Genomic DNA, 25267 nt, shown 5'->3' with positions numbered 1-25267 from the left:
CTGTGCATCTGGATTCACGAACCCCTTGCAGTTACTGAAACTGCAGGATCCCCAGTCGGAAACACTGATGCGACTGGGAAGAACGTTATTCTTCGAGTCAAAAGACCGGGTCTCACTCCTGGTTCCGCCACCTACTGGCCGTGCCTCACTGAGCACGTTGCTCTTGCCTTCAAAGTCAAGGTCCTCAGAAATAGGAAGCCTGCCTGGAGCCTGTGCGGGGGCTGCAGGGAGGCTCTCCTGATAGACTGTGAAGGGACTGGTGGATGAATGCCAGGATGAAGTATAGTAAAGTGACATGTTCCTTCTGCCTCTTAACCCTCCAGTACACGGGGGCCTGTCATCCGATTCCCCCTTGGACCTGTCTCTTTAGAAACATTAGCTGAGCTTCTGTGGAGGGGGCGTTTTCTGCCCACGTCTATTTTCCTACTTCATTAAGGCTGTGCTGAGAATAAAGTAACTATTAGACTGTGGCTTCCTATAGGGCAGTGACAGAGCCTTCTCAGTCCCATTGCCCCGCAAGGCCCTGCAATAAGCACGGGTCCCAGAGCACAGCTCTTTGAAGGAGCCCTGGGGGTCGGGGATCGGGGGACCCCGGCCTGACTGAGCCAAGGCTTCCAAAAGAGGACCTGCGAGCTGCGTTCCTCCTCGGGTCACAGTCTCAGAGGAATTATCCCTTTGGCTTCTCCAAGCAGGCTCGCTTCCTTGCTAAACGTTTTCGCCAGCTGCTTTCCATCCTAATATTTTGGCAGCCAAACAGCATGCTGTTCTGCAAAAGAGTTGGGAAATGCTAATGATCCGACATGCACAGCCTCTCAGCTCGCCCGTATTTCTGCTCGGAACCCGGGGGTGATGACGGGACATGGCTTCTCCAGGTCGCTGCCCTGGGCCTTGTGCTGTAGGGCCCCTCCCCCAGGGCCCAAGCCCCCTGAAACCATATTTATGAAGGAAAATGCGGGCACCTCTGTCGCTGGGGATCTGCTGCTCGGGTCCTCTCAAGCGCCCTCATTTGAAATGACACCATTCAGGCCTCAGGACAGCACTTGTCCACATCTCTTTTCTTAAATCTTTGAAACAAAAGGTGATTGAGTTTGAACATTGAGACCTATGGGTTGTGTGGCTTCTGAGGCTGGATTTGGACATGATTTCAGAATGTGTGTTAGCTGGGGAGGGGGAAGGGTGGCTGATTGGCAGAAGTACTGAGATCAAAGAAAAGACAAATTAATTAAAATGTCAAATCCTTCCTCTTGCACAGCAAGCATGCAGGAGATTCTAGCGTAATGCAATCTGTGTTGCAGGAGCATATCCTCGCTTCTCTTCCTGTTCCAGTGTGTGATTCTGGAGTTACCTGTAATTAGTGTAGTTTTCACAACAATTGCACATAGCAGTTAAGGGACTGTTGGCGATACTAAACAGTTCATATTACTTTCATGTGCTCGTGTGTGTGTGTGTGTAAGTGTGTGTAACCAGGGTTTCTCAACTTTGGCACTATTGACAGCTTAGACTCATTAATTCTTCGTGGCCGTGTATGCACTGCAGGATATTGAGCAGCATTCCTGACCTTTCCCCACTGGAAACCAGGAGCAAGTTGTGTCAATCAAAGATGTCTCCAGACATTACCAGATGCTCTTGGAGGGCAAAACCCTCCCCAGGTGAGAGCTACGAGTCTAGACATAGTGGAGAGAGAGAGGGATACTGTTTTTTCACCCTCGCAACTGCGTAGCTGTTACCTCTTAGAATTGCGGGCATGGTATTTTGTTTAGCTTAATTCAAATAATTTGTGTTACATGTTTTATATTTGCTATAATTGTATTTTACCCTTAATATAGTAAGCTATAGTAAGAGAAATATGACTTTTTGAAACTCAATATAAAATTTTATATTCAAATAATTTACATTTAGCGCGCCCTGTACTTTAGGATGGAAATATACACACTTTGAATACGGTCACTGTTTTTTTTCTGACGGTTTTGCACTGGTTTTTGTGACTGTGTCTTACAAAAAGAAAAAGGAATGAAGGATAAATAGTGACTGCGAGGAAAGGTGGTCGTGATGTGGGGGTGGGGTGGGGTGGGGCAGGGGCGGGCCTGGGAACGGGCATTCTGCATCTTCCCAAACTGTTACTAGGACAGACAGCTGAGCCCTCACCAGGCCTCCGTCCCTGGATTTGTGGGCCAAGATGTTCCCCTCTCCTTTGTCTCTGCCTTCTCTCAGGCCACCACTCTTTGCCTCAACGTCCCCCCACTCCCCAAGCCAAATCTGCTTGCCAGGCCCCCTCCCTCCAGGCCTCACTATGGTGCTCTGTGCCAGAGCCTGGAGAGTGCCATCCCAGCGGGCCCTCATCACCGCCTCGTGGGGTGAGGCTGTGACAGGGCCCCCTGCCCCCCAGCTTGGTTGGCTCAGCCCCAGCAGACACCCAGGGCAAAGCCGCTGCTCTCGTCCTGCCCAGGTGAGGGGAGTCCATTCACCACGCCCAGCAGTTGTCAGGGTGGACCACCCACCGCATGTCATCGCATTAGCCAGGCCTCAGAAAACCTGGGCCAGCTGAGAGGACATGGCCTTGGCCTGGGGACACTGCCCACCAGCCACCGATACCACTTCCCAAAGGCTCGGCAGCAGGAGCAGGATGCTGGCGAGAGACACAGACCTCAGTGGCATGAGACTGAGGCCAGGAAAGCGAGGGCCCCCCTGAGGGTCCAGGTTCCATGCTGCTTGGCCCCTGGTGCCAATGGTACAGCCTGGGGCATGCAACCCGCTGGCCCTCTCTCCTCTGTGTTAACAGTGATGGTGCCACCTCTGCTGAGCAGAGGCCATGTCGCTGGGTGTGTGGCTGCAGGGACTGCTGGGCACAGGGAAGGGCAGGACAGGGTTCCCAGACAGAAGCCCAGGTGGCAGCAGCCAGAGCTGGGCTGTGCCTCTGGACCCTCCATCCCTGCCCCAAACACTCCATTCCAAGATGGGAAGCAGGGTGGGGGCCTGAGCTGCTTCTCTCCACATCTGTCCCCAGACTTGGGGGCCGCCATTCCTGGTGTGCTCAAGAAATGAGGGTGAAGGACTCCTGGGGGGCACACAGGCTGCTGGGGACTGCAGGGGGCTTCGGCTCTAAGGAAGCCAGCGCTCGGCCTCCTCCAGGGCATTTGATGGGGGCTGGGCATGAGAGGAGGCGGCCTGCTGAAATTTCTTTTTTTTTTCTTTTTGGCCAAACCACTGCAACCAGAAGTTCCTCGGCCAGGGACTGAACCTGAGCCACAGCGGTGATGGTGCTGAATTCTTAACCACCCCGCCACCGTGGAACTCCGTGCTGAAATATTTCTATTTCTTCCCCCTGCTGAGCTTGAAGGACACCCAGTGCCCCCTGGCCAGGCCTCAGAGGCTGCTCAGAGGAGGACCAGAGGGCAGCACCCTGGGGAGGGGGCCAGGGCAGATGAGGGGACCGAGCCAGATGCATATCCAACCCCGGAAGACGTGCCGAGGGACAAGGATGTGCTTTTCTTTCTTCCTCCTTCCCAAACACCATCCTGTACAGGTGGCCTCCATCTGTCCACCTGTCACGGCCAGCCTCTGGCTGAGGCCAATGGCAGCCTTGGACCCAGGCCAGGTGGGAGTGGGGGTGGTCGCCTGGGGGGGCTTCCAAGAGCTGGAGTGGAGACAGAGCAGCCAAGAGCAAGGCCCTAGAAGAGCTCGTGGCAGCCAGGCCTGGGGCTGGGGACAGGGCTCTGGCTGCCCGTGGCCCACCTCGCAGAAGGCTGAAAGGGATGTCTCAGCTCTAAGACAGCCACCCTGCCTGCCAGCCTGCAGCTGGGCTGTTTAGGGGGCAGAGGGGCCCCTACACGTGGAGAGGGAAGCTGAGGGTCAAGTTCTCAGGTTTTCCAGCAAGAGACAGACACCACATTCAGCTTCTTGGGCCTTAGATCGAGGGCGGGGGAGGGGGAGGGGGGAGCGTCAGTCCACCGCCTCTTCTAGAAAGATGGGTCTCCTGCCCCGAGACTCAGGCTCTTCCATGGGTGTCTGTCTGGGGGATCCAGAGGCCCAGGGACCCAAGAAAAGGAGGCGGGACGGGGGTGGGGGAAGGACGGGGTGCAGAGGCCCCAGCCCTCCCCAAACCTGAGGGCCCAGGAGATCACAGCATCCAGGGGGAGGGGTGGGCGGTGCCTGGGAGGAGTGCAAGGTGGCCTTCCCGCCTCCCAGAACCAAAGGGAAACCGAGGTCCCTGGGCCTTCCTGCCTGAGAGGCGCCGCTGGCCCCACCGGAGGCTAAACTTTCTTGGGTTTGCTGCCTACTTAGTAACAGGAGTAAACGCTGATGGCGACAAAAAGGAAGGGGGGTGGCCAGGAGCAGCAGGATCCCCAGGGACACAAGGCCTGTCTCGGGTAGCGTGGCAGTGACCGCCAAACCCTGGACCCCGAACTCGCAGGCTTCGGTGAGCAGAGTCCATCGGCTGATAACCTTCTCAGCGGTATAGAAAGCGTCCCACGCGATCAGGAAGATGCTGAGGACAGCGCCGCGGTGGAGGGGGCGCGGGGGGGGGGGGAGGATCTTGCTGGTCACGTGGGCTCCACTGAAGCCCCGCTGGTAGAGCTGGTCAGGAAGGCGAGGGCGGTGATGGCAGTGCCCCCCCCCCCCCGAGAGGAGCACGCAGAAACGAACGGCCAGTCCCTGAGCCCCAAAGGCTCCCGAAGCGCGGACTTGATTTCACTGCCCAGGACCTGGCTGATCTTGGAGCAGGGACCTCGCCCTCGTCGTCCTCCCGCCCACACCCAGGCTCTTGCGGGTCTCGGAGGTCGGTCGGTCGGGGCTGTGCTTCTTCCTGAGAGGCGGGGGCTGCTCGGCTGCCGTCTTGTCCTGAGCCCGGCCTCCGCGGGACGTGTGGGCAGGGCGCTAGGCCGGGCGACTGTGAGTGACGCTCAAGTGAGTCGAGTGACCGCCCTCGCCTTCAGCCGGCACGAAACGTGCCTAGCGCCGCTGGCACCGACGCTGCGCGGAGTTGTTGTGCCAGGGGGACGCGCGGGCCGTCGGGCGCCCCAGGGCCGGGCAGTGCGGGCTGGACTGCCTGGGCACGTTTTTAAAATCCAGATCATTACCGTCAATAGAATACATTTGCTGTGAATATTTTGATAATGTAACAGCACACTATCAAAGACTTTGGTTAGACTCTGCCTAACCAAAAACATGAAAAATATGGAGTTCCCGACGTGGCTCAGGGGAAACGAATCTGATGAGCATCCATGAGGACACAGGTTCGATCCCTGGCCTCACTCAGTGGGTTAAGGATCCGGTGTTGCTGTGAGCTGTGGTGCAGGTCCAAGACGTGGCTTGGATCTGGCGGGGCTGTGGCTGTGATCTAGGCCAGAGGCTACAGCTCTGATTCGACCCCTAGCCTAGTACGCTGCAGGTGCAGCCCTAAAAAGACAAAAAAAAAAAAAGAGAGTGAGAGAAATGTATGGAATATATATATGTACTAGGTTATTAATTATGTATGCTTTTCTTTTATTACTCATCCCGATATCGCTCGCCAAGACATGCACAATAATAATTTAAGTCAGTCATTTTTGACATTTGGCTAAATTTCAGTTATATAAGAACTCTAGCTTTATACATTTTTAAAATTTTGTTGTTTTGAATATGTATTTGTCAAAGTAGGAGGCTAGAATACATTTTTTTTTCTTTTGATGTCTGTATCTGTGGTATATGGAGGTTCCCAGTTAGGGGTCAAATAGGAGCTGCAGCTGCTGGCCTACACCACAGCCACAGCAGCTCTGGATCTGAATCACATCTGCAACCTCCGCTGCAGCTTGCAGCAATGCCAGATCCTTATCCCACTGAACGAGGCCAAGGATTGAACCCACATCCTCAAAGAGACTCTGTCGGGCTTTTAACCCATTAAGCCAAAATGGGAACTCCCTAGAATACATTTTCATTCAACAGTTTATTCGTTGGGTTATAGCTTTAAATACACAGATATATGGCCCCCGGGCCAGCACTTCTCCTTTGCCAGAGGGTCTGGCACACATGAAGAACAGGTCTGGTCCACTGCCCTTGACCTGGGGCCTCAGTTCAGAGCCTTAAAGGGGACTGTGTAGGTGCTGGAGCGGGGGTGGGGGGTGGGGGGAGTAGAGAACAGAAGGGGAGGGAAGGTTGTAGAGAGAGAAGAGCTGATTGATCAACCATAGGTCTGCAGCCCTGGGCGAAATAAGCAAAGTTGATTATTCCCTCCTGGGGGCACCCCTGTCCCATCCCGGATTCCAGGGTCCCCATGCCCTACCCCAGCCAGTGCTCGGAATCTAACCCCAAAGCTCAACCTGACCCATCTCCCGCTCATCCATTCAATAAGCACTTAGGTGTATCGCCTGTATCCCAGGCTCTAGGCTGGGCCATGGGATGTAAATAGTTCTTGCTCTTAAGAAGCTTGCCTAGGAATTCCCATTGTGGCTCAGCAGAAACGAATCCGACTAGGATCCACGAGAACAAGAAAAGACAAGACAAACAGCTCCCCTAAAGATGGAGAGAGGCCTTAAGAGAACCCTGCTCTTCTATCTCCTTCCGTCTTCCACATTCGTTCCCTATCCGTGAGCCACATTAAAGGACAAACACATTTAAGAGTCATTGTATTTATTAAGCTCCAGGTTTACCTTTTCAGAATCATGCTTTCTGCTGACCTAAGCAAAAATTAAGTTAATTTTAATTAACAGGGATTTATTTTTAAAATGTATTTTATTGCAGTATGGTTGATTGACACTGTGGTGTTAATTTCTGCTGAACAGTGATTCAATTATGCATATATGTTCTTTTTCATATTCTTTTCTGTTGTGATTTATCACAGGACATGGCATATGGCTCCTGTGCTGTCCAGTAGGACGTTCTTGTTTATCCATCTTGTGTGTAGTAGCTGGCATCCACTTTAACGGGATCTAAAGAGAGAAGGAAAGGTGAGCTGTGAACTCACTTATACTACATTCGGGCCACACAGAGAGTAGCACAAAGTGTAAGAACAACAGAGAGGGGGAGAAGGGATTTTCCTGGGGATTCAGTGAAGCTTCATCATGGGTGCTGTTGAGCTTAGTTGTGCAGGGATGTGGAACTTTCCAGAGAGGTGCAGGAGAAGGACTGGCAGAAGAAGCTGCTCTGGGAGTTCCCTGGGAGCTCAGTGTGTTAAGGATCCAGTGTTGTTATTGCTGTAGCTTGGGTGCCATCCCTGACCCAGGAACTTCCCTGGACACAGCCCCCCCCCCAAAAAAAGAGGCGTTGCTGCTCTGGCAAGTGCACAGCTGAAATAGACAAGCATCTGAGGCGGGGGACCAGGACATGGCACACAGGGGTTGCTGTAGTTTCCAGTTTCCTTCAGCTGTGTCCTACCACTGTGACAGGTGGTTTGTTCACCATAGAGCTTAAGTCATTTCTAGAGATGTAACACGTTAGCCCCAAAGAGCCTTTGTTCCCAGGATTTTCTGGCCCTAGATGCTGAAGCTGTGCCTTCCTAGAGGCAGCTGCTATCTCTGCAAACAGAGGGGCAAGGGTGAGAGGCCAGGCTGAGGATTCCCGCAGTTAATTAGTTCATCCGAAGCATTGATTGGCTGCCTACCCTCCCCATGGCTGCGGAGATCAAAGAGATGAGGAGTGGGGGGGGTGTCATTGTTCCTGGAGTTGCTAAAGAATTAGAAGACAGAACCCTTGTCAAGAAACAAACAAACACCCTTGTTTGGGAGAATATGTCTGTGAGATGCAGAAATGATTTCGGAGCCTGGAAGGTTTGCAAACAAAACATCATCAGGGAAATCACGTGGAGAGAATCCTCCAGGGTTAGAGGATTGCAGAGGGAAAGGCGTGATACAGGTGGGTGAGGTTAAGCCAGGCACGGCTCCCAGACAAGATGCACGCGGACCCGTCAGAAAGCAGGTGCAGTGTTGTGGGTAGGAGCGCGTTGGGGCCAGTGAGTTAGCAAGGCACATGGGAAGGACAGTAAGCAGATGCAGCCAGGCAGGGCAGAGAGCCAGGCGCACAGAGAGGATCACTGCGTGGGAGAGCACAGGGTGAGGCTGAGGACGTTGGCTATGAGGGGAAGGGCTGGTGAAGTGAGAATGGGATTTGAGAGGAGGCTAAAATGCTGCCTAGAGGAGGCTTCCTTAGATACGTTGGGTTGGATACCTTCTAAAATCCACTCCAACCCTAAGAGCTTCTTTGCAGACAGAGTCCCACCCTTCAAAGAGTACCCACTCACCCTGGCACAGCCTAATCCCCAGCCCTAGAGGGGTATATCCTAATGGCTTGAAACTAATCTCATCAACACTGTTCCTCTGGGTTTGGGGTGGATCTGGGGTCAGGTCATGCCAGTGAGCCATGCTAGTGATGGACCTGGGCTGGGGGGTGTCAGGGAGACTCAGGACAAACCGTCCATCTTCTTGTGCATGACGTCGATGTGTCTGGACGTGAGATATGGAACCACCACAGCCATCTTGCCCTCAGCTGAGAATGAAGCCAACGCAGAGAGGGGCAGAGCAGAGAGAACCGAGCAGAGGAGCTGGAGGGCTGGCGCCCTGCACAGTCAGCCTCCCCTCCCTGGACTTCTTACTGTGTCAAACGATGACTCCTCCTGGTGCTTACACCCTTCAGGGGTGAGTTTTCTGCCGTCTTCCACCAAGAGCATCAGAGCATCTATTCCTAATTTCCCAGCCCAATAGAGATGGGAAAGTCTTATCCTCGAAGGAGGAACCCATTAAAGAAGCAGGATATATGCAAGCAACTAGAAGTATTTCAGGATGACTAATGCATGAAGTTCAGGATACCATGTGGCTAGAAATGGGATCAGAGGTACAGGCAAGAGCCAGGTCTCAAGGGGACATGTACACTTTTGCTGGAGAACCTTATCTTTGGGCCAATTGGGGGTGCATTGATGAAAAGGTTGAGTTACCCTGAAAAAGAAGTCAGCAAGCCATAGCCTTGCTGAAGGGGGGATAACGAGGCTATTGCGGATGGGGGTCAGCACTGCACAGAGATTCAGGGCAAGGGCTTTGGCAACAGACAGGCCACGGTTTGAATCACAGGTCTACCCCTAATGGGTGATGTTCTTTGAACAAATTTCTCTCAGTCTCGGTTTTCCGGGAGATGGTTAGGTCCCCCTCCTCAGGGAGGTGGGAGAGCGAAGGCAAGCTCTCCCTCTGATGACCTGCCCACTTCTGATTGTTCCATAGATGCCCACTAGGTCCCTTCGAGGTGCCAGGTGCCATGCTAGGAATGGGTATAACATCATAAAAGGCCAGCGTGGCCAGCAAAGAGGCCAAGGCATGAGAGGATAAATGTCAGGGTAAGGTGCAAAGCGCTAAGTGGAGGCAGACTTAGGTCAACCAAGAGTAGTTTCTTTAAAAATGCAATATTCAGCAAGTCCAATGATTGTAATAGCTCAGCAAGTCGGGAACTCAGTTGAGGGACAAAGGAGCCACCCCCTTCTGGTCTGTCCCCAACCACTGACCACACACCACTTCTTTCTTTGCTCTGGGACTCACAGCTGCCACATTCCTCAGCTCTGCCAAGGGACCAGTGGGAGGCTCCCAGCACCCTGGGCTTCCTCCAGGGCCCCTTTATTGGTCCACTGTTAGGGTCACTTCTCGGTGACAGCTTTGCAGCCAACCTCTGAGGAAGGCCTGGTGTTCTTCCCAGGTCCTGTGGCCTTCTGCCCCCTTGGAACCCTGGTCACAAATCCAGGAAGGCATTTCTGTGGAGCATCTCATTCCTGGAGAGGCACCAAGCCCATGCCTAATCGACCTCCATGCCACAAAGCCTTTCTTTGGATGGAAACAGGGCCAGGATGAAGTCTCCCTACTCAGTCCCAAACCATCAGCTTTTATAAAGGCTGTTAGAGGCTTCTTTGAATCATCATTATCCCGGAACTCTGCAGTCACATGGCATCATTCATCAGACTGTCCACAAGCTTTTCATACCAACAGTCATTGAAATTAGTTCATTATTCTCATACCCCTGCTTCAAAGCTGCCACAAGATTTGGTGACCCCCCCGCCCAAGGAATCCCAGGGGTCCCCTTCTCCAGCATTCAAAGCCATTCCTCACCCCCATCTTGGAAAGCACAGGAGGGTGATCTTAAACACAGAAGCAATTTAAATATTTTTTATGTAGTGTAACACAGGAAAGCTCACTCATCATAATGGCACAGCTTGATAAATTATCACAACATGACTCTCCATGTGATAAGACGTAGGGCATCGCCAGCCCCCTAGAAGCCTCCTTCACGCCCCTCTTTATCATCAGCCCTGCTCTCCTCCTCAAAGATAACATCTCTCCTGACTTCTAACCAGAGAAGCAATGAAGGTTTAAAGCAGGGAGGAAATGCGATCATATTTGGCCTCTGGAAAGTACTCCCTGGCTTGGAAGAGGGTAAGACTGTAGGCAGGGAGATGAGTTGGGAATCTGTTGCAGAGGTGGATGGCTGGGACCAGAAAGGAAGCAGGAAGAAAGGAAGGATGGATGGATGGATGGATGGAAAGAAGAGAAGAAGGAAGGAAGGAAGGAAGGAGAGGGGTATGGGAACAGGGGTCTATGAGGCCAACTTCCTGCCAGCATGTCCACTCTGTTGTGTTTCTTCAGCCTGCAAACTGATGAAATGATCTTAAAAGCTTCCTAACCCCACCCCTGGAAGTATTTCACCCAAGCCAGTCACCTGGAAAGCTAGCTTCCCCCTGGTGCTTAATTCACTCAAGAAAGATTAGAAGATCCTGGTTACCAAGCTTTGAAACATTGCTCATAAAATTCAGTAGGAGCCTGCAATCCTCAGAGACTTCTATTTTTACCAAAAACACACACAGAGACGTGGAGATGGTTCAAATGAATTAGACATGAGATTGATCTTTTTATACAAAAGAGAGAAAAGCAAGAGTGATGCTGAGTTTTGAACTACTGCCCGCCCCCACTTCCAGTTTCCCTAAGCTGCCTCAGCTCATGGCTTCAGGTAGGTCTGAGCTCTGGCCCTGACCCAGGCACAGACCATGGCGGGGGCTGGTGGCCAGAAATGCCCTGTGGTTTCACCAAGACAGTGAACATAGCACACAACCACCCAGACAAGGTCTGCTTCCACTCAGAGAAGAGCTGGCTCAACCGGTTCTCCCCACCCCCAGCTGGGTCATAAAAGACCTACCCTGTGAGTGACAATTGGTGTTGAGGAGGCTTAAAATGTGACATGCTCAGGCAGGGCGGGGGTGATCCACCTGGGCACCCAGGTGGTCAGGCAGAGCCCTGAAGTCAACAATGATTTCCAACCCCTGTTCTAGGGCCACCAAACTGGGGTCGTCTCGGTGTGCGGCGTCAGCTCCCTAACCCCCTTTCTCTGGCTGGGTTCAGTCAAGCGCTCCCTGTATTTCCTCTTCTGAGCTTTGCAGGAGCTGGATCTGTGGTCTTTCAGAGCTGCTCTGTGGATCCCCATGGATTGTGTGAAGGGAGCTCAAGCCCCCTGAGCGGATGAAACGCGGCACCTGTTACAAACTGCAAGTAGAGAAGCTCCACTTTCGAACTGGGCTTGGGACAATGTAGTTATCCTTTCCTAAAATTCTGTCAGACAAGCTTATCTCTGTCTCCTTGGCTATAGGAAGGTGATGAAAAAACAAATTTGCATCTGGTTTGCCAGGTAGGGAAAGATAAACCTTCAAAATCTTTGTTCCTCCAAGCGCTGGACAGGGAAGACGAACTCAAATGTTAATGAAGTCAGGCAGGTCAATGAATGAGCCAAGAGGCCTGCCGTGAAACCATCCCGCGTGGCAGGGTCTTTGACAAAGTGCAGGATGTGTTCTTCTTGCCTTCAGCCAGCAGCTGCCATGCAGAAGTGCAGGCCTACAATCGCCAGACCACCCGACGCTTCAGGAAAAGACAGGTATCGCACGTGTCTGTAAATATTCTGAGTTTTCAGTGTTGGCAATTCAGTTTTTTTTAAGAAAAACAGAAACATTTGTAGGCAAAGTCACAGGCAGTCTGGGGGCCATGGATGTCTGGTTTAGGTCCATTGAGTGAATTAAGCCAGAATATTGGAAAAGAGAAGAATATTTGAAGGTTTCAAAGTTCAGGGATTGAAAAGGGAAAGCCTGGCAAATGAACCCATCTGCAAAACAGAAACAGACCCACGGACAAGGAGAACAGACTGAAGGTTGCCTCAGGGGTGGGGGGGGGGGAGGAAAGGGGGGTGAGAGGGAGGGGTGGGCTTGGAGTTTGGGGGTAGTGGATGCAAACTATTACGTTGGAATGGATGAACAATAAGATCCTATTGTATAGCGCAGGGAACTCTATCCAAACTCTATCCAATCTCCTGGGATAAACCATAATAGACAGGAATGTTAAAATGTTGAAAAAGAATGTTAGAAAAAAGAATGTATGTATATACACACACTATATATACACTATATATATTTATACACTAAATGTGTTTATATATATTACACATGCATTCTATACTACATATATATATATTTAGTATATAACTGAGTCACTTTGCTGTACAACAGAAATTAGCACAACATTGTAAATCAACTATAATTTAATAAAAATATTTTTAAAGGAAATAAAAGGGGGGATAGCCTGATCCAGGAGGTGGTTGGACACAGAGGAACTAGGAAGAGAGGGAGAGTTGCAGGTTCCACAGTGACAAGGACCTGAGCCAACACAGGAGGCAGGATCTTGGGACAAAGGTCTATGTGGATGGGGCACCAGTGCAGAGCCAGGAGGGTCTGGAGAAGAGCCCGCTGCCGAGCACGGCTCTGGCACGGGGCGGCTGCCAGCAGAGCCACTCTCTTCTGCATAGACCCAGGGGGCCGGGCCAGGAGCAGGGTCAGCATCAACCAGGAGGGATGCTTGCCTCTCCTCTGTGCCAAGATTGTTGCTGGACCCAGGAGAGGAGGAAAGAATCCCAGAAAATTAGGAGGCGTGGACTTCCTTGAGCCAGAGTTAATTTTTTTTGCTTTTTGGCTTTTTGGCTTTTTGCTATTTCTTGGGCCGCTCCCGCAGCATATGGAGGGTCCCAGGCTAGGGGTTGCATCAGAGCTGTAGCCACTGGCCTGCGCCAGAGCCACAGCAACGTGGGATCTGAGCCGCGTCTGCAACCTACACCACAGCTCACGGCAACACCGGATCATTAACCCACTGAGCAAAGGCAGGGACCGAACCTGCAACCTCATGGTTCCTAGTCGGATTCGTTAACCACTGCGCCATGACGGGAACTCCCAGAGTTAATTTTCTTAAGAAAATAAAGAAATGTGTCATTTCTAGAATGTCACCTTGAAAACAGTGGCCAGTTTCGCTTGTGAATGTTCTTGACGAAGTAGTAATAATTATTAATTTTATTAATCCTGACCCTGAGTGCATGTATTTTAATAGTCTCTGTAACAAATTGAGAACTAGGCATAAAGCAGTTCTGCTGTATGCCAAAGAATGATGGTTCCAGAAAAGTGCTTGAAGAAAAGCACTGCGTGATGGGTTTGAGTTGTGAGCTGAACTAGCCTTTTTTAAAAAATGGAACACCATTTTTACTTGAAAGAAGCCCTGATAGACAAAATATGGTTGTGCAGAATTGGGTGTTTGGCAGAAATTTTCTGAAGTGAACAAAGTGAGCCTGTCACATCAAAGAAATCAACTGACAGTATTTGTTGCCAATGATAGAATTTGGGCCTTTAAACAAAAATTTTAAATTTTTGGAAAACTTTGCATCCACAACTCTGAGCATGGCAGCTTGCTAGTGTTCTAAGATGTTTCTAATGAGATTGGCTATAAAATTAATGAATGGGATTTTTAAAAATGTCATCTAAGGAAATGTGTCATTATTTAGATGATCTGCATAACTCATTGAACCAGTATTTTCCAAATGACCAATTCATGATGCTGCAAAATCATGCTTTGGGAAAAGATCCACTTATAGTACAAGACCAACCAATGGATTTTCATGTAACAAGGAATGAAGAGTTCATTGATAGGATTTCAGATTCCACATTGCAACTTATCTTTAAATAACTACTGCTCATTGAGTGGGTGTGGCATTAAAGAGCATCTATAATAATCTGAAAAGGCTATTAACATATGTCTCCCTTTTCCAACTCTACATGTATGGAGACCAGATTTTCATATATTTCAACCAAAACAACATATCCCAACAGATTGAATGCAATAAGCTAGACATTAAAGACAGTTGCAAAAATGTAAAACTGTGCCACTCTTCTTGCTTGATATTTTTTGGTTCAGAAAATATCGCCATTTTAAAATAAAAATACGAGTTCAAATTAACAGTTAATGGCTTATTATTTTCTTACAATGAATTACTAAGTACGTATTTTTTGCAGTCTTAGTTTTAACTTTGAGCATCGCAAGTAACTATTGCCCACATAGATTGTCCTTGGTTTTTTTCAGAGTGTAAAGGGAGCATGTGATGGTGAATTTTGAGAACTGCTTTAACCTAGAACAAGTTGTACCTGTCTTCCTCTGATTCTCTGGAGAGCCCAGCAAGATCACGGCCATTAAGAGCCACGAATTCATTCTGTAGTCTGGGGGCTGCAATAGAGGTTATGATTTGTAATTGAAAATTCCCTTTCCTGTATCTGATATCATGTTATTCTCACCCCCTCTCTGGAAGGGCAGCAGGATCTGCCTTCCCTGGATGAGAAACTGAGACTGTGAGTGATGTAATAGCTGGTACCAGACCAGCTCCCAGGCAGACCAGCCAGGACATGAACCCAGGTCCTCTGACTCTAAGCCCAAAGCTCTCTCTGCTCCTGTGCACCTGACCTGTGTGCCTAGAGGAGCCTTAGCCCCCTCCCTTCCTGATCTTTCCCCTGGTTTGGTCTCATGGGCAATGTGAGACTGTTGTGTGTGTGTGGGTGTGGGTGTGGGTGTGGGCGCACGCGCATCGCGCATGTGCGCGCATGCGATCTTTTTATAGCCGCACCTGTGGCATATGGAAGTTCCCAGCCTGGGGGTCAAATTGGAGCTGCAGCTGCCAGCCTACCCCACAGCCACAGTAACATGGGATCCAAGCCACATCTGCAAACCACACTGCAGCTCACGGCAACACCAGATCCAAAACCCACTTAGTTGAGGCCGGGGATCAAAGCCACGTCCTCATGGATACTAGTCGGGTTTGTTGCGGATGAGCCACAACGAAAACTCAGAGGCTGTCTTAAAAGAGAAACTGAGGAGTTCCCGTTGTGGCGCAGCAGAAGCGAATCCGACTAGGAACCATGAGGTTGCAGGTTCAATCCCTGACCTCGATCGGTGGGTTAAGGATCTGGTGTTGCTGTGAGCTGTGGTGTAGGTAACAGATGCGGCTCAGATCTGGCATTGCTGTGGCTCTGGTGTAGGCCAGCAGCCACAGCTCCGATTAGACCCCTAGCCCGGGAACCTCCATATGTCCCTGATGCGGCCCTCAAAGGACAAAAAAAAAAAAAAAAAAAAAAATGAGAGAGAGAGAAACTGAAATTCTTTTTCCACTTCAAACATTCTGTAATTGACTATAGCCTGCAGCCCTCTATGCCATGTGACCCATCTGTCCCCCATAATGACAATCTGTGATGGAGGGACCGGGGTCGTCACTTGACCTGGGGGCAGAGACCATTCATAGATGTTTCAGGCCGAGTCGGCTTCTCTCTTCAAGAATTTGATTTCATCAGGAAGTTACCCGGGATTACTGACAAAAGTCTTTCCATGTGATGCGATAGTCTGGTAATTTCCCAGTTTTGTATCTTTGGTTGACTAGAAATATTTCAAAGTGGCATGTTATCACTTGAGGCAGAGTCTGGGTTTCTCTATAATAAATCCCTTTGCCAAGTGCAGGAGTTGCAGACTTGCTACTGGCAGGAGTGAAGCAAATGGGTGAATAAAACTATCCTGATGTGGGAGCAATTTTCTCTAGGAGTTGAGTCTTGATAAAGGTGACAGTGCAGGAATCGCACTTCTAGGAGGGTTGCAGTTTTACCCCTCAGGACCTGCCAACCATATCTGGGCAATAATGTTGGCATTATTTGAGGTGGTAGGCGGGATGCCTATATTCTAATAGATTTGGTTAAGTAGCTGAGCCAGCTAAGGAGAGGTTGGATGATTGAGAAACAAAGGATTCTTGGTTAATCTGAAGATTTTGTTTGGGAACCAACAATCTTTTAACAAAAAAAATCTCCTGGATCTTGAGCTACATGTTTTCCCTGAAAAATATGCATTTTTTTCCAGCAAAATTTTGCTGGGGTTATGTTGTTGAAGAATGAACTGAGAAGAATATGTGGAACTGTTATTAACGGCATACTGTCCTAGAATCCTGGAGACCTGCAGGAGATTGAAAAATTCCAACCCTTGCTATGACTTTTTAAAAGATTGTGAAATTACCAAAATGCACATGAATCAAGTTTTAATATGCCGTATGATGGGTGGATGAGGCTGTCCATGATACTGTTTCTTTCTTTGAATTCTCAGGCATGGTTTGGCAGTGCAAGAACTCTGTGACATTAACAAATTCAATAAAAAGTAAATATATGGGAAAAAAAAAGAATTTGATTTGAGAGACACAGAGGGTGTCGTCAGATTGTTGCAGCATCCTGGAGCTGAAAGCTCAGGCTGACTTGGGGGTCAAGATGGCTATTTGGGGGCCACGTGAAATAGGAAACTGGAGACAGGTGGAAAAAGAACAAGAGCAAACAAAAAGAAATGGCCACTAGAAGGCAGAGAAGGGGGCCTGGGATCCTGACCTTGCTCCCCATGATACCCCAGTTCTTCCCTTCTGTCCTGCAGCAGCCCTGAGGTGGCCCATGCCTTGCCCGCAGTCACCCTTCCCACCCCACCTACGGCACCTTCTAGTGCGGTCACCTCTCAGCTCCTTGCACCTCCGCAGCCTTGGGATCTAAGGCTCACTTTGTCCCCTAGCCCTTCTGGCAACCCTGGAAGGACATGTTTGCTCTCTCTGGTGTACAGTTCCTCCAGGGAACTAGAATGGTGACAGGGAGCCATGACACAGCGATTTACAGGCCATTTGCTTTGGGGCACACAGATCAGACCCCACCCAGACTGAGGCCTGGGAGGGTCTTCTCCACATTTGAGCACAAGCCTTTTTTTCCCTTTCCCCTGGTAACCACATTCTTTCCTTCATTCAAAGTAAAATTCAGTGGAGTTCCTGTTGTGGAATAGTGGAAACTTATCTGACTAGTACCCGTAAGGACACAGGTTCGATCTCTGGCCTCTTTCAGTGGGGTAGGGATCCAGCATCGCCATGAGCTGTGGTGTAGGTTGCAGATGAGGCTCAAGTCCTGAGTTGCTGTAGCTGTGGTGTAGGCCAGCCCTGTAGCTCTGACTCGATCCCTAGCCTGGGAACTTCCATATGCTGCAGGTGTGGCCATTTAAAAAAAAAAAAAAAAAAAAAGGGCGAAGTAAGACCCAGTGATCAAATACACCCTCACACCCTTGATTTTATTAAATCACTTTAAATGGGTCTTAGGATCAGGAGGATGCATTTCATGGGACTTGTTGGTTAACAAGGGCTTCTCTCTAGCTCTGAACACAAATCTGTTTCCTGTGTTCACCCAAAGCTTTCAAACGAACCCTCCTCATGAAGCACCGAGAGCTTTGGGAACATGTTGGGCAGAAGGGCTAACTCGCTGCAGGCGGCTGAAAGGAAAGGCAGGTGTCCCGTGTCCTCTCGCCAAGGGCCAGGCATGCCCTTCTAGAGTCCTGACCAGGTGCGGTTATCTTCACCCTCACCTCTCCATGCACACTTCCTGGGGCTGTTCTGGCACCTCCCCGCCCAGACAGCAGCTACTATGTATCTTGCTTCCCTGGGCTGGTTGCCTTGCCATCTACCTCTGGAGCCTCCAAACAAAATCACGGGAAGTGCTTGTACTGTGCTGAGCCGTGACCAGAGGCGACTCTCTGGTAAAAAGGACACTGTCACACCCAGCTGGTAGGAGAGCAAACTGGTTCCACCTTTCCGAAGGGCAGTTTGGCCACATGTATCACGAGCTTTAAAGTGGGTCATACTTTTGACACAGGTAATTTTTTTTTTTTTTTTTTTTTTGCTTTTTAGGGTTATACCGGAAGCATATGGAGGTTCCCAGGCTAGGGGTCTAATTGGAGCTGCAGCTGCCGGCCTACACCACAGCCACAACAACGTGGGATCCAAGCTACATTTGCAACCTACACCACAGCTCACGGCAACACTGGATCCTTAACCCACTGAGCAAGGCCAGGGATCGAACCCGCAACCTCATTGTTCCTAGTTAGATTCATTTCCACTGTGCCACAGTGGGAACTCCGACACAGGTAATTTTTTAAAAGAAATGTATCCAAAGGTAATAGTAATATTCTTTAAAGCATGTTTAGGAGTTCACGGGTGGCTCAGTGGGTAAAGGATCTGATGTTGCTGCTGCTGTGGTGTGGATTCAATCCCTGTCCCGGGAACTTCCACACATCTCGAGCATGGCCACCCCCCCCAACCAAAAAAAAAAAAAAAAAAATGAAGCATATTTGTATTAGCAAAAAACCAGAAGCGAGCTAAAAATGTCCCAAACAAGGAATTAACTAAAGAAATTTCACTACATGCAACCATTGAAAATCTTCCTTCCAAACACTATCCAAAGACCTGTAATGTTACTTATGGAGAGTTGTAAAGTGAAAAAAGCAGGATACAAAATCCTAACGTATGAAAATAGTATATATAACATACATAGAATGTATAATATCTACATTGTTATATACGGATACATAATTTATATTTGTGGTATAAATAATTGTATGACTGAAAATTAATGCAATAAAACAGATATAGTAAATGTGAATTTATAGGTGAATCTTATTTTCTTCATATTTTTTACAGTTTCCTATATTTTCTCATGAACACACACTGCCTTTATAATTAGAAAACAAGTTAAAATAATTTTTTTAAAAAATTTCAATGCTCAGAGTTCTGGTTGTGGCTCAGTGGTTAACAAATCTGACTAGGAACCATGAGGTTGCAGGTTCAATCCCTGGCCTTGCTCAGTGGGTTAAGGATCCAGTGTTGCTGTGAGCTGTGGTGTAGGTCGCAGACACAGCTTGGATGGTGAGTGGCTGTGGCTGTGGTGTAGGCCAGCAGCTACAGCTCCGATTAGACCCCTAGCCTGGGAACCTCCATGTGCTGCGGGAGCAGCCCAAGAAATGGCAAAAAAGACCAAAAAAAAATTCAATGCTTGGCATGGGTTATGTGACCCTTGAGCAAGTGAAACCACCTCTCCGAGCCTTCCTTTCCACTTCTGTAAAATGGTAAACAATACCTATCTTGCTTTTCTTTTTTCTTCTTTTTTTAGGGCTGCAATGGGAACTCCTATCTTGCTTTTCTAGGGGGTGTTGTAAAGCTCAACTATATAGACAAAATAAAAAGCAACCTAAAAATATAACATCTGATATGTTTTTCAAAACAGTCTATTTAAAATGACAATCTGAGCAGCTGAAAGCCTTTCCCTGACTCCCCATTCGAAGCTGGCTAAAGCCCCAGCTTTGTGGCTCGAGCCACAGCCTCCGCCTGGAGCTCTTTCCTCATCTCCAGCTCTTCACCCTTTAGCTCCAGTGACAGCAGCTTAGATGCGCAGCTTCCCCAAGCACGATGCTGCTTTGCCCTCGCCTTCACTCCTGCCGTTTCCTCTGCTTACTCGGCCTCCCCTCACCCCATTCCCTTGGCTCCTAGGGTTTCTTCTGTATCATCTCAGACGTCTAAGAGGACTTCCTTGCTCGCCCCCACCCCCAGATGGTTAATGTCCATGAATGAAAGCGACCCCTCCACCACCTCTCTGCACCCCGCTGCACTGGATGTTCTGTTTAGTTGAGTCCCTTCCCAATGCTGCAGCTGCTGGCCTATGTCACAGCCACAGCACTGCCAGATCCGACCGGGTCTGCGACCTACACTGCAGCACACCAGCAATACCAGATCCTTAACCCACTGAGTGGGGCCAGGGATCAAACCCAAATCCCCACAGATAATAGGTTTGTTACCACTGAGCCACAATGGGAACTCCCTGTGTGTGTGTTTGTTTTTTTAATAATCGATTTACAATGTTTTGTCAATTTCTGCTGTAAAGCAAAGTGACTTGTTCATATATATATATATATATATATAACTTTTTTTTTCAAGCTTTGTGTTTTTTGAATAAAGAAATCTGCAACTTCAACTAAAGCTGCTCCACACTCAGGGCCTCCATATAAGGTTTTATAGATTGTGCACTGTGCAAAGGTGCCTGGCTGAGGGGGCAAGTGGGAGCTGAAGTCCCAACCGCAGTCCACTTGCCCAGCCACATGCACTGGCCCAGGTTTGCATTGGCCCAGAGCCATGGGAGACTCTGGCTTTGCACAAAGACTCCACTGTCCCAGTAGAGGGACAGAGATGTATTGGGCTAGTGTATTTGGTTATACTCACCTAATTCCTGCAGAGGCTTTGTATGACTCAGCCAAAAGGCAGGAAAGAGGTGACCCACAGGGACAGCCACATCCTCACCGATCAATACCAACCAAGGCAAAGCTCACTCTTTAGAAGCATTTTTATAGAAAAAAAATGATTAAACTTCAAATATTAGCATAGAAAAATGTGTGAACTTCTAACTCATATTTACAACGTTCCTTACAGCCAGCCCTGTCCAACAGACTTTTCTGTGATGTTGCAAATGTTTTGCACCGTCCAGTGCAGTCGCCACCAGTCACGTGGGGCTACTGCATGCTTGAAGTATGGCTAGCGTGATGATGCAAGTGAATTTTTAAATTGTCTTTAATTTCCATTAATTTAATTAGTCCTAAGTGGGTAGTAGTAGCTACTGTATTAGACAGTGAAGGTATAAACAAAATGTTCTTAAATTTTAGTGTGCATGGTAATTTTCTGGAAACGTAGCAGAAAAATAGAATTCCAGGCTCTCCCCAAGGAAATCTGATTCAGTGGATTTGGGTGGGACCAAGGAATTTCATCTTTAACCAGCATCCCAAGGACGTCTCATACAGGCTGGCATTTGGACCTTATTTATTTATTTATTTATTTATTTATTTCGGTCTTTTTAGGGCAGAACCCATGGCATGTGGTGGTCCCCAGGCTAGGGGTCGAATCCGAGCTACAGCTGCCAGCCTACGCCACAGCCACAGCAATGCCAGATCTGAGCGACCTACACCACAGCTCATGGCAGTGCTGGCTCCTTAACCCACTGAGCGATGCCAGGGATTGAACCTGCGTCTTCATGGATACTAGTCAAATTCATTTCCGCTGAGCCACGAAGGGAACTCCTGGACCACATTGAGAGAGTTACTGTTAAACAGGCATTAGGGTATCTGGGAGTTGTTGGTCTTAGGCCTTTTTTAAAATTTGGAGTGTTTTGGTCCCTCAGCTGTGTACCAGTTGCGGAATGAAAGAAACCCTTCCTAGAGGTAGATTTTTCTGGCCTTGCTGATTCCTCCTCAGAAAAATCACACAATTGTCTCTATCAATTTGCTCGGCTGTAAAGAAAATGAACTTCTGTCTGTGGCAATACTGGTTACTCGAAGTAGCCGTCTGAGACTATTTCCTCCTCCCTCCTCTTTTCCTCCTGCCCGAGACCAACCCCACCCCCCAGGACCAGCCTCTCTGCCCCCACCCCCTCCCTACCCCCTGGGACCTCCCATAGAGGCAGCACACTCAAGGTCCTGGCTTTGGTTAAACAAATCCCTCATCCGGGATTTCCCCTGTGGCACAGTGGGTTAAGGATCTGGCGTCACTGTGGCAGCTTGGGTCACTGCTGTGGCACAGGTTCAGTCCCTGACCCAGGAAATTCCACCTGCCATGGGTTCGACCAAAAATAAAGAAACAAACAAATAAAATAAGATCAAAATCCCTCATCTGAGTGATGGGAAGAAATGCCTCCTGCTTGTCCAGGCTGGGAGTGTATTTGTTTATACTCCAAATGCAAGGATCCTGGGTGAGCCCTTCACTGGTCCAAGAAGAATCTGCCCCCTTGGTAAATTCTAGGAGAGGCTTGATGTTGGGCCCCGGGCCAGGTTTTGGGCGGCAGCAACTGTGGGGGTGGGGGGCTTCCCTGCATGATCTCTTTCTCAGACTTCCACTTACCCATCAAGCTACTAGAGGAAGCCTTCCAAGGCCACAGTCCTCAGGCTGGCACTGAGTTCTAGGCAGTGGGAAGTTCTACTCACACCATGTCCCCTGGGTCCTAAGCATCCCAACTTGTGTCCAGAATCTTACAGAGCCTTCCGTGAAAGTAACTGCATCAGTTTCAAATCCTTAACCCCCCGCAGTGAGCAACCCCAGGCCCAGGAGGGAGATGGAGGGCAGATCCATGAAACCCCTGCCTTCTTCCTCCCCCAGCTACATAGTCCAAGCCCCATGCATAGGAATGGGTGCACATAGAGAGAGATAATAACTTGCAATGACTGGCTAGCTCAGCCAAGATTGCCCCTTGATACACATAATGAAAAATGATCCAGTTCAATAAACCAAAGAGTAGGATGCTTGCCTTCTGCATGTGGCTCCAAATCAAAGCCATGTGCTCTGCCAAGAATAGAGTCAGCGGTGCTGCAGCCTGATGTCAGGAGAGGAGAGTGGTGAGGAGGGAGTCAGAAAGGTTTCTTATAAATATAAACATTTGCCGCTCCTGGAGAGCAACACCTGTTTGTGCTTTTCTTTCCTTTTACTTGCTTGGAAGCACAGTGCATTGATTCAGGCTTTCCACTGAGTCAGCCCACTTTCCATAGACTCCACGGAAGAGGAGTTAATGCCTCCTTTGAGGCCCTGGGGCAGCTGGGCATTGCAGAAGGCACCGAGGCTCCTCCAGCGGCAGCAAGAGTCTATTTGGTCCATGGTTGGTCTCAATGAATCCCAAGGGGAAAAGCTAGCGCCAGGGGGCCTGCCATTGCCTGGACTCGGGGCTTGGCTCTCAATGCAGCACAGCCACATCCCATCAGAATGGAAAGTGAATTTCAACAATGGACTCTCCTGGGACGGCTTGGGGAGTGCATTTTCCTGTCCTCACATAATCTGGTCCTGCTGACCCCGGGAGCGGCCTGGCAGCCGGCTGCTGTCACCAAACACGGAGCACGCCGCCCCCTGGCACCTTGGCTGTGGTTCGTTTCCAACTGAGCTGCCGAGCTGCCGTACACGACTCGGTGAGCCATCTCTGGCTGCCTTTCAGGGGAAGACAGATGGCCGAGAAATGCTTTTCTGGAGTTTCCTGACCAGATTTCTCTCCTCTGTATCCTGAAGCAAACCATGGCTTTAAGATCCACCCGTGGAGCGACAGGCCGCCCCAGGCTCCGACTCGAACCCTACTAGGGTGGGGAACGTCTCAATCCTTGCAGGATTTACTTAGGTCAGGGCCATGTTTATTTTCTGGAACGCGGGCAGGGATGGGGGGCAGACTTGGATGTTCAGAGCTGGTGTTAAACCAAGGAGGCAGCCAAGAAGAGGGCGGGCAGGTGAAAGGGTGAAAATGGCACTGGGGTGGGAAAGGGCTGTCCTGTAGGCCACAGGGAGACCAAGAGAAGGGCCCTGCCATCACCTACCCACCCCTGACCCAGCGCCAGGCTCCCTCCTCAGCGTTTCACACAAGACAGCTTGCGTGTCCCTTGCACCTGTGACCTTGGCCATTTCATGAATGAGATTGTTTTCCTCCTCATTGACTGAATGTCCTTCCTGGAGATCATCTCTGCTCGTGTGGCTTCAGCGGGCCCCCGTGCACTGACAACTTACAATCAAGCTCCATCACCCTCCTCAGTCTCCGGTGCATGTACGCAATTGCCCATGGAACCTCTTTGGCCTCAAACTCAGCACAAACTCCCCTTCTTGCCCTGTGCCACCCCTGTGACCACCCCGTCTCTCCCAAGAGCACCACCACCTACCCAATCACCCCAGGGTCCCTCTTCCCTTTACCTGCTGTATCCCCGCATCACCTGGTCCAGGTGCTTACTTGTGAAATAGCCCACGGGGCGCTATTCCCCTGTGACTGCCCTGGCCCACCCACCTCCGAAGGGATCACCCTCTCCAGTCCATTCTGCACAGCAGCCAAGGATTTATCTCAGCCACCTGATCCTGTCGCTGTCAACCTTGAAACTCTGCACTTTCCTGAATCGTCCTGACTCTGCCCTGGATGTCTCTTCAAGATCTGGCTCCTGCTACCTCCTCAATGTCACCCTGCCACTCCAATCCTGGCACACCACACTCCAGCTACTCTTGACAACTTTAATTCCCCAAATGTGCTTCTTTCTCTGAAGCTTCAGAGGCTGTTCGCTCTGTCTAGGACCCTCCTACCAACAAACATCCATCTCCTTGTTCACCTGCCCTCATGTCAGCTGGCTGACTCCCACTGGTTCTCTGATTCTAGCTGAGATGCCTCTTTCGCGAGAAATACCCCTGCCCTCTTTACCACAGTTGGGGGAGGTCATTAAGAAGATGTGACCATTGGTTTGACGGGCAAGCTGCACCCCCCCCCGTCCTTGAAATGTGGGTTCTGCTTGCCTCGCCCGCTCCCGGAAGTTGCCCCAAGGATACAGCCTTGAGATGGTAATGCGGTGATGAGACTGGGTGACCAGACCAGGGATGGCCTTGCTATATAAACTTCTAAGATTCTGAGGGGTGGGGGTGGAAACCTCCCTGCCTTGCTGCCCAAGTCAAGCCTCCTGAGTAAGTTCCCTTGCTTGTTAAGCCCGCCACCACCAATCTGGAGTGGTCTACCTCTTGCTTTGGTCTCTCCTTGCCCTCTGTGTATCAGGCCAGGTTTCGGATTTCACCTGGGAAGCCCCCATGGAGGTGGCGACCCAACACCCCTGTGCTCCCTTGTCACTCTGTTCCTAACCCTTGTCAGAGCACGACACTCCCCCAACCAGACTGTAAACTCCTGAAGGACAGATGGTGTCTCACTCCAGTGGAGTCCTGAGTGCTGGGCACAACCTCTGGCACACAGCTGGTGCTTAGGACCTTTTTGGTGAGTGAGTGAGTGAATGAACAAATGACCAAGTAACTTGCCCAAAGTTGCTCAGCAATTAGATGGTGGAGTTTGATTCAAACCCAGTTCTGTCTTCCTTACTGCTATGGCCTTTCCTTTGCACTCTGGTGATGGATGCATTATCATGGGGATTATTTAAAGCGAGGCTGGATGACCTCTGGAGCTAAAACAGTATCTTGGGAATCATCGCAGTGAACTCTTGAGGGCGGTTTGAATCTGACATTTTGAAATGAGCATTGAGTATTCATCTTCCCTCCACTTACTATTCTGGTCTAGAAGACAGGTCTCCTGCTGCTCTTTATCTGCAAATTGACTGACATCTGT

General features: G+C 49.7%; 1 protein-coding gene and 1 pseudogene across 6 annotated transcripts in view; one reads left to right on the top strand and one right to left on the bottom strand.

Annotated features, from left to right (window-relative positions):
• Nucleotides 1-25267, top strand: part of LOC110260341 (uncharacterized) — a 365599-nt gene that overhangs the window by 190849 nt on the left and 149483 nt on the right. The gene's annotated exons all lie outside the window — the stretch shown is intronic.
• On the bottom strand, nucleotides 4251-6305 carry LOC110260488 (tumor protein p53-inducible protein 11 pseudogene; annotated as a pseudogene).

The sequence above is a fragment of the Sus scrofa genome, chromosome 4 (assembly GCF_054392235.1).
Source record: "Sus scrofa isolate SSC_HxYL_T2T_F1_AM1 chromosome 4, Sscrofa_HxYL_maternal_Yorkshire_Landrace_v2.0, whole genome shotgun sequence".
NCBI lineage: Eukaryota > Metazoa > Chordata > Mammalia > Artiodactyla > Suidae > Sus > Sus scrofa.
This window is presented reverse-complemented; position numbering and strand designations above follow the sequence as displayed.